Source organism: Phyllobates terribilis, unplaced genomic scaffold (assembly GCF_046119375.1).
Source record: "Phyllobates terribilis strain yellow unplaced genomic scaffold, ASM4611937v1 Scaffold_108__1_contigs__length_5656254, whole genome shotgun sequence".
In the NCBI taxonomy this organism is placed as follows: Eukaryota; Metazoa; Chordata; class Amphibia; order Anura; family Dendrobatidae; genus Phyllobates; species Phyllobates terribilis.
In genome coordinates this window covers 1294335-1308733 of record NW_027362868.1, presented here as the reverse complement: position 1 = coordinate 1308733, position 14399 = coordinate 1294335, and the positions used below count along the sequence as shown (strand labels likewise).

Below are 14399 nucleotides of genomic sequence, written 5' to 3'. Positions count from 1 at the left end.
GACACACAGTGACAAAGAAATTAAATAAATAGTGAAGGTTTCACAGTATAATACTGCCCGGACCTTCAACCGGGAATTGAAAAATTCCCCATCCTAAGGCCAGAAGGCCCGGAATAAGGGTGTGTGCGAAGAAAGAAAATTTGAAGTGCTTGTGCAAATGTGCCATAAACTCAAGTGGGGTTCCCAATCCCAGTGAGTTAAGGCACCCCAGGGTCACCACTCCTGGGGCACTTCACACTTCGGGCTTTCGATCTTCCCCGGCCCAATGGCGTCGATCCTGGGGGGCCATGCTTTCCACCAGATGACTATATTAGCCAACTGGCGTACTAACAAGCGCCTAAACCCCAGTGTGCATAATGTATCAATCTACTAGGGCGGCCAACATCCAAAACCGCCTTTTCGAAAGATACTACACTTGATCTTAGCCAAAAGGCCGAGAAGCGATAACCAGAATTGGTTTCCGACTACGGTGCCACCCAAGGATTCTGAAAAGTCCATTTGTGGAGATGGCCACCTGGACTCCCGTTAAGAAGACATGCTGTCAACCTCTAGATCCCTCACATGCCTGCACTTTTCGGCTTGCTGCTGCTGCAATCCACGCGTTTTAGATCTGCATAACTCCACCTCTTTTAGCACAGTACCCTCAACCCCCGGCTGTTCCCACCCGCCTCAACACCGTTGGAAGGGAGGAGAACCAATTAAGGCGGGGGGGGGGTGGAACGAGCAGCTGTCTACCCTTAGCAGGAGGGTTGCTGATTAATTACCTCTCCTGCTGCTGCTGCTGCTGGCTGTCCAGCAGTAGACTGAAGGTGGCTGCTGCTGTGCGCAGGTATATAAAGGCTCAGAGCCTATTATGACACGCGCAGCCAGCGTTCCATTGCCACATTCCGTCTACTGCAGGCGGGATACCTGGATGGCTGAATGTCACTGAGAAGCTCACAGAGACCGCCATAAGCAACAGTTTAAAAGAATGCCACAGACTAATCAACCAAACTTTTTGGGTTGGTTTCTCTTTTATAGTCTGCAGGCATTAAATGAAAGAAGTCAGTGTTCCAGCAGAGGGAGACAACGTTTCAGAAAAGGCATTGTAGCAAACCAAAAAAGAAATTTTAAGCGCAGCAGAGTAACCAGCTCACATACCTGTTAGCTCAGGTGAGTTTAAAAGGCTGCTGTTGATAACAAGGGCATTTGCTAAATAGATGGTGTGTGTGCAACAATATACTGAAAGGTCAATTATATTGTGCAGCTTATCTCACCACCTGTAGTTATTTAGGTGTAAGCTCCAAAATGCTTGCCTAATATGTCTGTTTATCCAAAAGGAAGTATAGAGGGAGAGCTAGATAGATAGCATTGCATTACATTACATTACATGGCAATGCAATGCACAGTTGCTGAAGCTGAACCAAAATGAGCTTGTCATCTGGCTTCTGCAACTTTTAACATGAAAAATCCAATGAGGAGAAGAAAAGCAAAGCCAAAGAGTCCATCCCAAAATCCGACAAACAAGCAAAATGAACAAAAAGCATTGAATTCAATTCTTTCTGATTTTAGAAACTGCATTAAAGAAGGGGTGCACCGGTCCTGGAGATACTGCAATACCAGGTCAATGCGTGGAGTGGACAGAGCAAGCTCTTTTTCCATCTCCCTGTTCTAAAAATCCATTTAATATATGGTCCCCAGATAGGGGACGTATCAGATATTAAACTGATAAGAACAGATACTACACTTGATCTTAGCCAAAAGGCCGAGAAGCGATAACCAGAATTGGTTTCCGACTACGGTGCCACCCAAGGATTCTGAAAAGTCCATTTGTGGAGATGGCCACCTGGACTCCCGTTAAGAAGACATGCTGTCAACCTCTAGATCCCTCACATGCCTGCACTTTTCGGCTTGCTGCTGCTGCAATCCACGCGTTTTAGATCTGCATAACTCCACCTCTTTTAGCACAGTACCCTCAACCCCCGGCTGTTCCCACCCGCCTCAACACCGTTGGAAGGGAGGAGAACCAATTAAGGCGGGGGGGGGGGGGGGTGGAACGAGCAGCTGTCTACCCTTAGCAGGAGGGCTGCTGATTAATTACCTCTCCTGCTGCTGCTGCTGCTGGCTGTCCAGCAGCAGACTGAAGGTGGCTGCTGCTGTGCGCAGGTATATAAAGGCTCAGAGCCTATTATGACACGCGCAGCCAGCGTTCCATTGCCACATTCCGTCTACTGCAGGCGGGATACCTGGATGGCTGAATGTCACTGAGAAGCTCACAGAGACCGCCATAAGCAACAGTTTAAAAGAATGCCACAGACTAATCAACCAAACTTTTTGGGTTGGTTTCTCTTTTATAGTCTGCAGGCATTAAATGAAAGAAGTCAGTGTTCCAGCAGAGGGAGACAACGTTTCAGAAAAGGCATTGTAGCAAACCAAAAAAGAAATTTTAAGCGCAGCAGAGTAACCAGCTCACATACCTGTTAGCTCAGGTGAGTTTAAAAGGCTGCTGTTGATAACAAGGGCATTTGCTAAATAGATGGTGTGTGTGCAACAATATACTGAAAGGTCAATTATATTGTGCAGCTTATCTCACCACCTGTAGTTATTTAGGTGAAAGCTCCAAAATGCTTGCCTAATATGTCTGTTTATCCAAAAGGAAGTATAGAGGGAGAGCTAGATAGATAGCATTGCATTACATTACATTACATGGCAATGCAATGCACAGTTGCTGAAGTTGAACCAAAATGAGCTTGTCATCTGGCTTCTGCAACTTTTAACATGAAAAATCCAATGAGGAGAAGAAAAGCAAAGCCAAAGAGTCCATCCCAAAATCCGACAAACAAGCAAAATGAACAAAAAGCATTGAATTCAATTCTTTCTGATTTTAGAAACTGCATTAAAGAAGGGGTGCACCGGTCCTGGAGATACTGCAATACCAGGTCAATGCGTGGAGTGGACAGAGCAAGCTCTTTTTCCATCTCCCTGTTCTAAAAATCCATTTAATATATGGTCCCCAGATAGGGGACGTATCAGATATTAAACTGATAAGAACAGATACTACACTTGATCTTAGCCAAAAGGCCGAGAAGCGATAACCAGAATTGGTTTCCGACTACGGTGCCACCCAAGGATTCTGAAAAGTCCATTTGTGGAGATGGCCACCTGGACTCCCGTTAAGAAGACATGCTGTCAACCTCTAGATCCCTCACATGCCTGCACTTTTCGGCTTGCTGCTGCTGCAATCCACGCGTTTTAGATCTGCATAACTCCACCTCTTTTAGCACAGTACCCTCAACCCCCGGCTGTTCCCACCCGCCTCAACACCGTTGGAAGGGAGGAGAACCAATTAAGGCGGGGGGGAGTGGAACGAGCAGCTGTCTACCCTTAGCAGGAGGGTTGCTGATTAATTACCTCTCCTGCTGCTGCTGCTGCTGGCTGTCCAGCAGCAGACTGAAGGTGGCTGCTGCTGTGCGCAGGTATATAAAGGCTCAGAGCCTATTATGACACGCGCAGCCAGCGTTCCATTGCCACATTCCGTCTACTGCAGGCGGGATACCTGGATGGCTGAATGTCACTGAGAAGCTCACAGAGACCGCCATAAGCAACAGTTTAAAAGAATGCCACAGACTAATCAACCAAACTTTTTGGGTTGGTTTCTCTTTTATAGTCTGCAGGCATTAAATGAAAGAAGTCAGTGTTCCAGCAGAGGGAGACAACGTTTCAGAAAAGGCATTGTAGCAAACCAAAAAAGAAATTTTAAGCGCAGCAGAGTAACCAGCTCACATACCTGTTAGCTCAGGTGAGTTTAAAAGGCTGCTGTTGATAACAAGGGCATTTGCTAATAGATGGTGTGTGTGCAACAATATACTGAAAGGTCAATTATATTGTGCAGCTTATCTCACCACCTGTAGTTATTTAGGTGAAAGCTCCAAAATGCTTGCCTAATATGTCTGTTTATCCAAAAGGAAGTATAGAGGGAGAGCTAGATAGATAGCATTGCATTACATTACATTACATGGCAATGCAATGCACAGTTGCTGAAGTTGAACCAAAATGAGCTTGTCATCTGGCTTCTGCAACTTTTAACATGAAAAATCCAATGAGGAGAAGAAAAGCAAAGCCAAAGAGTCCATCCCAAAATCCGACAAACAAGCAAAATGAACAAAAAGCATTGAATTCAATTCTTTCTGATTTTAGAAACTGCATTAAAGAAGGGGTGCACCGGTCCTGGAGATACTGCAATACCAGGTCAATGCGTGGAGTGGACAGAGCAAGCTCTTTTTCCATCTCCCTGTTCTAAAAATCCATTTAATATATGGTCCCCAGATAGGGGACGTATCAGATATTAAACTGATAAGAACAGATTTTTTTTTTTTTTTGAAAGCCCGAATTCGTGTACAAAACCCGAGTGCGCTTAAAAAAGTGACAAGTGCCACAAAAAAAGTGCACTAGGATGCTGGTCTTCTTGAAACCCTCTCCAAAAGGAGAAGGGTCCCCCAAACCATTCCCCGTCCCTCCGAGCCAAAAGGCCACAGCGAGGAACAGGGACAAAAAGCCACCTCCAGCCGAAGCCAGAGGCGACCCAATCATACCCCCAGCACCTGCCCGAGTTCTCACCCGAGCAAGGCACTGGGAGCCAAAGACTGTGCTCCCCTCCCGGAAGAGGGGAGCCAACAACGCTCTCCTCCCGAAAGAGGAGAGCCAGGGGGGTTCAGGGGGGAGCGGAACCTGATGGCCACACACTCCCCCCCTAGACCTGCCAAGAGAGGAACCCGTAAGGGAACCGCATCCCGACAAAATCCTAGTAGGCCGTGACACACGTGAATAAGTGGACACACAGTGACAAAGAAATTAAATAAATAGTGAAGGTTTCACAGTATAATACTGCCCGGACCTTCAACCGGGAATTGAAAAATTCCCCATCCTAAGGCCAGAAGGCCCGGAATAAGGGTGTGTGCGAAGAAAGAAAATTTGAAGTGCTTGTGCAAATGTGCCATAAACTCAAGTGGGGTTCCCAATCCCAGTGAGTTAAGGCACCCCAGGGTCACCACTCCTGGGGCACTTCACACTTCGGGCTTTCGATCTTCCCCGGCCCAATGGCGTCGATCCTGGGGGGCCATGCTTTCCACCAGATGACTATATTAGCCACCTGGCGTACTAACAAGCGCCTAAACCCCAGTGTGCATAATGTATCAATCTACTAGGGCGGCCAACATCCAAAACCGCATTTTCGAAAGATACTACACTTGATCTTAGCCAAAAGGCCGAGAAGCGATAACCAGAATTGGTTTCCGACTACGGTGCCACCCAAGGATTCTGAAAAGTCCATTTGTGGAGATGGCCACCTGGACTCCCGTTAAGAAGACATGCTGTCAACCTCTAGATCCCTCACATGCCTGCACTTTTCGGCTTGCTGCTGCTGCAATCCACGCGTTTTAGATCTGCATAACTCCACCTCTTTTAGCACAGTACCCTCAACCCCCGGCTGTTCCCACCCGCCTCAACACCGTTGGAAGGGAGGAGAACCAATTAAGGCGGGGGGGGGGTGGAACGAGCAGCTGTCTACCCTTAGCAGGAGGGTTGCTGATTAATTACCTCTCCTGCTGCTGCTGCTGCTGGCTGTCCAGCAGCAGACTGAAGGTGGCTGCTGCTGTGCGCAGGTATATAAAGGCTCAGAGCCTATTATGAAACGCGCAGCCAGCGTTCCATTGCCACATTCCGTCTACTGCAGGCGGGATACCTGGATGGCTGAATGTCACTGAGAAGCTCACAGAGACCGCCATAAGCAACAGTTTAAAAGAATGCCACAGACTAATCAACCAAACTTTTTGGGTTGGTTTCTCTTTTATAGTCTGCAGGCATTAAATGAAAGAAGTCAGTGTTCCAGCAGAGGGAGACAACGTTTCAGAAAAGGCATTGTAGCAAACCAAAAAAGAAATTTTAAGCGCAGCAGAGTAACCAGCTCACATACCTGTTAGCTCAGGTGAGTTTAAAAGGCTGCTGTTGATAACAAGGGCATTTGCTAAATAGATGGTGTGTGTGCAACAATATACTGAAAGGTCAATTATATTGTGCAGCTTATCTCACCACCTGTAGTTATTTAGGTGAAAGCTCCAAAATGCTTGCCTAATATGTCTGTTTATCCAAAAGGAAGTATAGAGGGAGAGCTAGATAGATAGCATTGCATTACATTACATTACATGGCAATGCAATGCACAGTTGCTGAAGTTGAACCAAAATGAGCTTGTCATCTGGCTTCTGCAACTTTTAACATGAAAAATCCAATGAGGAGAAGAAAAGCAAAGCCAAAGAGTCCATCCCAAAATCCGACAAACAAGCAAAATGAACAAAAAGCATTGAATTCAATTCTTTCTGATTTTAGAAACTGCATTAAAGAAGGGGTGCACCGGTCCTGGAGATACTGCAATACCAGGTCAATGCGTGGAGTGGACAGAGCAAGCTCTTTTTCCATCTCCCTGTTCTAAAAATCCATTTAATATATGGTCCCCAGATAGGGGACGTATCAGATATTAAACTGATAAGAACAGATACTACACTTGATCTTAGCCAAAAGGCCGAGAAGCGATAACCAGAATTGGTTTCCGACTACGGTGCCACCCAAGGATTCTGAAAAGTCCATTTGTGGAGATGGCCACCTGGACTCCCGTTAAGAAGACATGCTGTCAACCTCTAGATCCCTCACATGCCTGCACTTTTCGGCTTGCTGCTGCTGCAATCCACGCGTTTTAGATCTGCATAACTCCACCTCTTTTAGCACAGTACCCTCAACCCCCGGCTGTTCCCACCCGCCTCAACACCGTTGGAAGGGAGGAGAACCAATTAAGGCGGGGGGGGGGGGGGGGTGGAACGAGCAGCTGTCTACCCTTAGCAGGAGGGCTGCTGATTAATTACCTCTCCTGCTGCTGCTGCTGCTGGCTGTCCAGCAGCAGACTGAAGGTGGCTGCTGCTGTGCGCAGGTATATAAAGGCTCAGAGCCTATTATGACACGCGCAGCCAGCGTTCCATTGCCACATTCCGTCTACTGCAGGCGGGATACCTGGATGGCTGAATGTCACTGAGAAGCTCACAGAGACCGCCATAAGCAACAGTTTAAAAGAATGCCACAGACTAATCAACCAAACTTTTTGGGTTGGTTTCTCTTTTATAGTCTGCAGGCATTAAATGAAAGAAGTCAGTGTTCCAGCAGAGGGAGACAACGTTTCAGAAAAGGCATTGTAGCAAACCAAAAAAGAAATTTTAAGCGCAGCAGAGTAACCAGCTCACATACCTGTTAGCTCAGGTGAGTTTAAAAGGCTGCTGTTGATAACAAGGGCATTTGCTAAATAGATGGTGTGTGTGCAACAATATACTGAAAGGTCAATTATATTGTGCAGCTTATCTCACCACCTGTAGTTATTTAGGTGAAAGCTCCAAAATGCTTGCCTAATATGTCTGTTTATCCAAAAGGAAGTATAGAGGGAGAGCTAGATAGATAGCATTGCATTACATTACATTACATGGCAATGCAATGCACAGTTGCTGAAGTTGAACCAAAATGAGCTTGTCATCTGGCTTCTGCAACTTTTAACATGAAAAATCCAATGAGGAGAAGAAAAGCAAAGCCAAAGAGTCCATCCCAAAATCCGACAAACAAGCAAAATGAACAAAAAGCATTGAATTCAATTCTTTCTGATTTTAGAAACTGCATTAAAGAAGGGGTGCACCGGTCCTGGAGATACTGCAATACCAGGTCAATGCGTGGAGTGGACAGAGCAAGCTCTTTTTCCATCTCCCTGTTCTAAAAATCCATTTAATATATGGTCCCCAGATAGGGGACGTATCAGATATTAAACTGATAAGAACAGATTTTTTTTTTTTTTTGAAAGCCCGAATTCGTGTACAAAACCCGAGTGCGCTTAAAAAAGTGACAAGTGCCACAAAAAAAGTGCACTAGGATGCTGGTCTTCTTGAAACCCTCTCCAAAAGGAGAAGGGTCCCCCAAACCATTCCCCGTCCCTCCGAGCCAAAAGGCCACAGCGAGGAACAGGGACATAAAGCCACCTCCAGCCGAAGCCAGAGGCGACCCAATCATACCCCCAGCACCTGCCCGAGTTCTCACCCGAGCAAGGCACTGGGAGCCAAAGACTGTGCTCCCCTCCCGGAAGAGGGGAGCCAACAACGCTCTCCTCCCGAAAGAGGAGAGCCAGGGGGGTTCAGGGGGGAGCGGAACCTGATGGCCACACACTCCCCCCCTAGACCTGCCAAGAGAGGAACCCGTAAGGGAACCGCATCCCGACAAAATCCTAGTAGGCCGTGACACACGTGAATAAGTGGACACACAGTGACAAAGAAATTAAATAAATAGTGAAGGTTTCACAGTATAATACTGCCCGGACCTTCAACCGGGAATTGAAAAATTCCCCATCCTAAGGCCAGAAGGCCCGGAATAAGGGTGTGTGCGAAGAAAGAAAATTTGAAGTGCTTGTGCAAATGTGCCATAAACTCAAGTGGGGTTCCCAATCCCAGTGAGTTAAGGCACCCCAGGGTCACCACTCCTGGGGCACTTCACACTTCGGGCTTTCGATCTTCCCCGGCCCAATGGCGTCGATCCTGGGGGGCCATGCTTTCCACCAGATGACTATATTAGCCACCTGGCGTACTAACAAGCGCCTAAACCCCAGTGTGCATAATGTATCAATCTACTAGGGCGGCCAACATCCAAAACCGCCTTTTCGAAAGATACTACACTTGATCTTAGCCAAAAGGCCGAGAAGCGATAACCAGAATTGGTTTCCGACTACGGTGCCACCCAAGGATTCTGAAAAGTCCATTTGTGGAGATGGCCACCTGGACTCCCGTTAAGAAGACATGCTGTCAACCTCTAGATCCCTCACATGCCTGCACTTTTCGGCTTGCTGCTGCTGCAATCCACGCGTTTTAGATCTGCATAACTCCACCTCTTTTAGCACAGTACCCTCAACCCCCGGCTGTTCCCACCCGCCTCAACACCGTTGGAAGGGAGGAGAACCAATTAAGGCGGGGGGGGGGTGGAACGAGCAGCTGTCTACCCTTAGCAGGAGGGTTGCTGATTAATTACCTCTCCTGCTGCTGCTGCTGCTGGCTGTCCAGCAGCAGACTGAAGGTGGCTGCTGCTGTGCGCAGGTATATAAAGGCTCAGAGCCTATTATGACACGCGCAGCCAGCGTTCCATTGCCACATTCCGTCTACTGCAGGCGGGATACCTGGATGGCTGAATGTCACTGAGAAGCTCACAGAGACCGCCATAAGCAACAGTTTAAAAGAATGCCACAGACTAATCAACCAAACTTTTTGGGTTGGTTTCTCTTTTATAGTCTGCAGGCATTAAATGAAAGAAGTCAGTGTTCCAGCAGAGGGAGACAACGTTTCAGAAAAGGCATTGTAGCAAACCAAAAAAGAAATTTTAAGCGCAGCAGAGTAACCAGCTCACATACCTGTTAGCTCAGGTGAGTTTAAAAGGCTGCTGTTGATAACAAGGGCATTTGCTAAATAGATGGTGTGTGTGCAACAATATACTGAAAGGTCAATTATATTGTGCAGCTTATCTCACCACCTGTAGTTATTTAGGTGAAAGCTCCAAAATGCTTGCCTAATATGTCTGTTTATCCAAAAGGAAGTATAGAGGGAGAGCTAGATAGATAGCATTGCATTACATTACATTACATGGCAATGCAATGCACAGTTGCTGAAGTTGAACCAAAATGAGCTTGTCATCTGGCTTCTGCAACTTTTAACATGAAAAATCCAATGAGGAGAAGAAAAGCAAAGCCAAAGAGTCCATCCCAAAATCCGACAAACAAGCAAAATGAACAAAAAGCATTGAATTCAATTCTTTCTGATTTTAGAAACTGCATTAAAGAAGGGGTGCACCGGTCCTGGAGATACTGCAATACCAGGTCAATGCGTGGAGTGGACAGAGCAAGCTCTTTTTCCATCTCCCTGTTCTAAAAATCCATTTAATATATGGTCCCCAGATAGGGGACGTATCAGATATTAAACTGATAAGAACAGATACTACACTTGATCTTAGCCAAAAGGCCGAGAAGCGATAACCAGAATTGGTTTCCGACTACGATGCCACCCAAGGATTCTGAAAAGTCCATTTGTGGAGATGGCCACCTGGACTCCCGTTAAGAAGACATGCTGTCAACCTCTAGATCCCTCACATGCCTGCACTTTTCGGCTTGCTGCTGCTGCAATCCACGCGTTTTAGATCTGCATAACTCCACCTCTTTTAGCACAGTACCCTCAACCCCCGGCTGTTCCCACCCGCCTCAACACCGTTGGAAGGGAGGAGAACCAATTAAGGCAGGGGGGGGGGGGGGTGGAACGAGCAGCTGTCTACCCTTAGCAGGAGGGTTGCTGATTAATTACCTCTCCTGCTGCTGCTGCTGCTGGCTGTCCAGCAGCAGACTGAAGGTGGCTGCTGCTGTGCGCAGGTATATAAAGGCTCAGAGCCTATTATGACACGCGCAGCCAGCGTTCCATTGCCACATTCCGTCTACTGCAGGCGGGATACCTGGATGGCTGAATGTCACTGAGAAGCTCACAGAGACCGCCATAAGCAACAGTTTAAAAGAATGCCACAGACTAATCAACCAAACTTTTTGGGTTGGTTTCTCTTTTATAGTCTGCAGGCATTAAATGAAAGAAGTCAGTGTTCCAGCAGAGGGAGACAACGTTTCAGAAAAGGCATTGTAGCAAACCAAAAAAGAAATTTTAAGCGCAGCAGAGTAACCAGCTCACATACCTGTTAGCTCAGGTGAGTTTAAAAGGCTGCTGTTGATAACAAGGGCATTTGCTAAATAGATGGTGTGTGTGCAACAATATACTGAAAGGTCAATTATATTGTGCAGCTTATCTCACCACCTGTAGTTATTTAGGTGTAAGCTCCAAAATGCTTGCCTAATATGTCTGTTTATCCAAAAGGAAGTATAGAGGGAGAGCTAGATAGATAGCATTGCATTACATTACATTACATGGCAATGCAATGCACAGTTGCTGAAGTTGAACCAAAATGAGCTTGTCATCTGGCTTCTGCAACTTTTAACATGAAAAATCCAATGAGGAGAAGAAAAGAAAAGCCAAAGAGTCCATCCCAAAATCCGACAAACAAGCAAAATGAACAAAAAGCATTGAATTCAATTCTTTCTGATTTTAGAAACTGCATTAAAGAAGGGGTGCACCGGTCCTGGAGATACTGCAATACCAGGTCAATGCGTGGAGTGGACAGAGCAAGCTCTTTTTCCATCTCCCTGTTCTAAAAATCCATTTAATATATGGTCCCCAGATAGGGGACGTATCAGATATTAAACTGATAAGAACAGATACTACACTTGATCTTAGCCAAAAGGCCGAGAAGCGATAACCAGAATTGGTTTCCGACTACGGTGCCACCCAAGGATTCTGAAAAGTCCATTTGTGGAGATGGCCACCTGGACTCCCGTTAAGAAGACATGCTGTCAACCTCTAGATCCCTCACATGCCTGCACTTTTCGGCTTGCTGCTGCTGCAATCCACGCGTTTTAGATCTGCATAACTCCACCTCTTTTAGCACAGTACCCTCAACCCCCGGCTGTTCCCACCCGCCTCAACACCGTTGGAAGGGAGGAGAACCAATTAAGGCGGGGGGGGGGAGGGTGGAACGAGCAGCTGTCTACCCTTAGCAGGAGGGCTGCTGATTAATTACCTCTCCTGCTGCTGCTGGCTGTCCAGCAGCAGACTGAAGGTGGCTGCTGCTGTGCGCAGGTATATAAAGGCTCAGAGTCTATTATGACACGCGCAGCCAGCATTCCATTGCCACATTCCGTCTACTGCAGGCGGGATACCTGGATGGCTGAATGTCACTGAGAAGCTCACAGAGACCGCCATAAGCAACAGTTTAAAAGAATGCCACAGACTAATCAACCAAACTTTTTGGGTTGGTTTCTCTTTTATAGTCTGCAGGCATTAAATGAAAGAAGTCAGTGTTCCAGCAGAGGGAGACAACGTTTCAGAAAAGGCATTGTAGCAAACCAAAAAAGAAATTTTAAGCGCAGCAGAGTAACCAGCTCACATACCTGTTAGCTCAGGTGAGTTTAAAAGGCTGCTGTTGATAACAAGGGCATTTGCTAAATAGATGGTGTGTGTGCAACAATATACTGAAAGGTCAATTATATTGTGCAGCTTATCTCACCACCTGTAGTTATTTAGGTGAAAGCTCCAAAATGCTTGCCTAATATGTCTGTTTATCCAAAAGGAAGTATAGAGGGAGAGCTAGATAGATAGCATTGCATTACATTACATTACATGGCAATGCAATGCACAGTTGCTGAAGTTGAACCAAAATGAGCTTGTCATCTGGCTTCTGCAACTTTTAACATGAAAAATCCAATGAGGAGAAGAAAAGCAAAGCCAAAGAGTCCATCCCAAAATCCGACAAACAAGCAAAATGAACAAAAAGCATTGAATTCAATTCTTTCTGATTTTAGAAACTGCATTAAAGAAGGGGTGCACCGGTCCTGGAGATACTGCAATACCAGGTCAATGCGTGGAGTGAACAGAGCAAGCTCTTTTTCCATCTCCCTGTTCTAAAAATCCATTTAATATATGGTCCCCAGATAGGGGACGTATCAGATATTAAACTGATAAGAACAGATACTACACTTGATCTTAGCCAAAAGGCCGAGAAGCGATAACCAGAATTGGTTTCCGACTACGGTGCCACCCAAGGATTCTGAAAAGTCCATTTGTGGAGATGGCCACCTGGACTCCCGTTAAGAAGACATGCTGTCAACCTCTAGATCCCTCACATGCCTGCACTTTTCGGCTTGCTGCTGCTGCAATCCACGCGTTTTAGATCTGCATAACTCCACCTCTTTTAGCACAGTACCCTCAACCCCCGGCTGTTCCCACCCGCCTCAACACCGTTGGAAGGGAGGAGAACCAATTAAGGCGGGGGGGGGGTGGAACGAGCAGCTGTCTACCCTTAGCAGGAGGGTTGCTGATTAATTACCTCTCCTGCTGCTGCTGCTGCTGGCTGTCCAGCAGCAGACTGAAGGTGGCTGCTGCTGTGCGCAGGTATATAAAGGCTCAGAGCCAATTATGACACGCGCAGCCAGCGTTCCATTGCCACATTCCGTCTACTGCAGGCGGGATACCTGGATGGCTGAATGTCACTGAGAAGCTCACAGAGACCGCCATAAGCAACAGTTTAAAAGAATGCCACAGACTAATCAACCAAACTTTTTGGGTTGGTTTCTCTTTTATAGTCTGCAGGCATTAAATGAAAGAAGTCAGTGTTCCAGCAGAGGGAGACAACGTTTCAGAAAAGGCATTGTAGCAAACCAAAAAAGAAATTTTAAGCGCAGCAGAGTAACCAGCTCACATACCTGTTAGCTCAGGTGAGTTTAAAAGGCTGCTGTTGATAACAAGGGCATTTGCTAAATAGATGGTGTGTGTGCAACAATATACTGAAAGGTCAATTATATTGTGCAGCTTATCTCACCACCTGTAGTTATTTAGGTGAAAGCTCCAAAATGCTTGCCTAATATGTCTGTTTATCCAAAAGGAAGTATAGAGGGAGAGCTAGATAGATAGCATTGCATTACATTACATTACATGGCAATGCAATGCACAGTTGCTGAAGTTGAACCAAAATGAGCTTGTCATCTGGCTTCTGCAACTTTTAACATGAAAAATCCAATGAGGAGAAGAAAAGCAAAGCCAAAGAGTCCATCCCAAAATCCGACAAACAAGCAAAATGAACAAAAAGCATTGAATTCAATTCTTTCTGATTTTAGAAACTGCATTAAAGAAGGGGTGCACCGGTCCTGGAGATACTGCAATACCAGGTCAATGCGTGGAGTGGACAGAGCAAGCTCTTTTTCCATCTCCCTGTTCTAAAAATCCATTTAATATATGGTCCCCAGATAGGGGACGTATCAGATATTAAACTGATAAGAACAGATACTACACTTGATCTTAGCCAAAAGGCCGAGAAGCGATAACCAGAATTGGTTTCCGACTACGGTGCCACCCAAGGATTCTGAAAAGTCCATTTGTGGAGATGGCCACCTGGACTCCCGTTAAGAAGACATGCTGTCAACCTCTAGATCCCTCACATGCCTGCACTTTTCGGCTTGCTGCTGCTGCAATCCACGCGTTTTAGATCTGCATAACTCCACCTCTTTTAGCACAGTACCCTCAACCCCCGGCTGTTCCCACCCGCCTCAACACCGTTGGAAGGGAGGAGAACCAATTAAGGCGGGGGGGAGTGGAACGAGCAGCTGTCTACCCTTAGCAGGAGGGTTGCTGATTAATTACCTCTCCTGCTGCTGCTGCTGCTGGCTGTCCAGCAGCAGACTGAAGGTGGCTGCTGCTGTGCGCAGGTATATAAAGGC

General features: G+C 46.4%; 7 non-coding genes and 5 pseudogenes across 7 annotated transcripts; all 12 read right to left on the bottom strand.

Annotated features, from left to right (window-relative positions):
* Positions 1-353: 353 nt before the first annotated feature.
* LOC141201023 (U2 spliceosomal RNA) lies at positions 354-445 on the bottom strand (annotated as a pseudogene).
* Positions 446-1565: 1120 nt separating this feature from the next.
* Positions 1566-1756, bottom strand: LOC141199063 (U2 spliceosomal RNA). The gene has a single exon (XR_012270827.1). It is a non-coding gene; the product is annotated as a U2 spliceosomal RNA (small nuclear RNA).
* Positions 1757-2881: 1125 nt separating this feature from the next.
* LOC141199062 (U2 spliceosomal RNA) lies at positions 2882-3072 on the bottom strand. Its single transcript, XR_012270826.1, has one exon. It is a non-coding gene; the product is annotated as a U2 spliceosomal RNA (small nuclear RNA).
* A 1118-nt stretch (positions 3073-4190) lies between these two features.
* Positions 4191-4369, bottom strand: LOC141200916 (U2 spliceosomal RNA; annotated as a pseudogene).
* Positions 4370-5163: 794 nt separating this feature from the next.
* LOC141201018 (U2 spliceosomal RNA) lies at positions 5164-5255 on the bottom strand (annotated as a pseudogene).
* A 1120-nt stretch (positions 5256-6375) lies between these two features.
* LOC141199061 (U2 spliceosomal RNA) lies at positions 6376-6566 on the bottom strand. Its single transcript, XR_012270825.1, has one exon. It is a non-coding gene; the product is annotated as a U2 spliceosomal RNA (small nuclear RNA).
* Positions 6567-7692: 1126 nt separating this feature from the next.
* Positions 7693-7871, bottom strand: LOC141200915 (U2 spliceosomal RNA; annotated as a pseudogene).
* A 794-nt stretch (positions 7872-8665) lies between these two features.
* LOC141201036 (U2 spliceosomal RNA) lies at positions 8666-8757 on the bottom strand (annotated as a pseudogene).
* Positions 8758-9877: 1120 nt separating this feature from the next.
* Positions 9878-10068, bottom strand: LOC141199059 (U2 spliceosomal RNA). The gene has a single exon (XR_012270823.1). It is a non-coding gene; the product is annotated as a U2 spliceosomal RNA (small nuclear RNA).
* Positions 10069-11193: 1125 nt separating this feature from the next.
* On the bottom strand, positions 11194-11384 carry LOC141199058 (U2 spliceosomal RNA). Its single transcript, XR_012270822.1, has one exon. It is a non-coding gene; the product is annotated as a U2 spliceosomal RNA (small nuclear RNA).
* A 1118-nt stretch (positions 11385-12502) lies between these two features.
* On the bottom strand, positions 12503-12693 carry LOC141200397 (U2 spliceosomal RNA). Its single transcript, XR_012272119.1, has one exon. It is a non-coding gene; the product is annotated as a U2 spliceosomal RNA (small nuclear RNA).
* Positions 12694-13813: 1120 nt separating this feature from the next.
* LOC141199057 (U2 spliceosomal RNA) lies at positions 13814-14004 on the bottom strand. The gene has a single exon (XR_012270821.1). It is a non-coding gene; the product is annotated as a U2 spliceosomal RNA (small nuclear RNA).
* Positions 14005-14399: the final 395 nt, after the last annotated feature.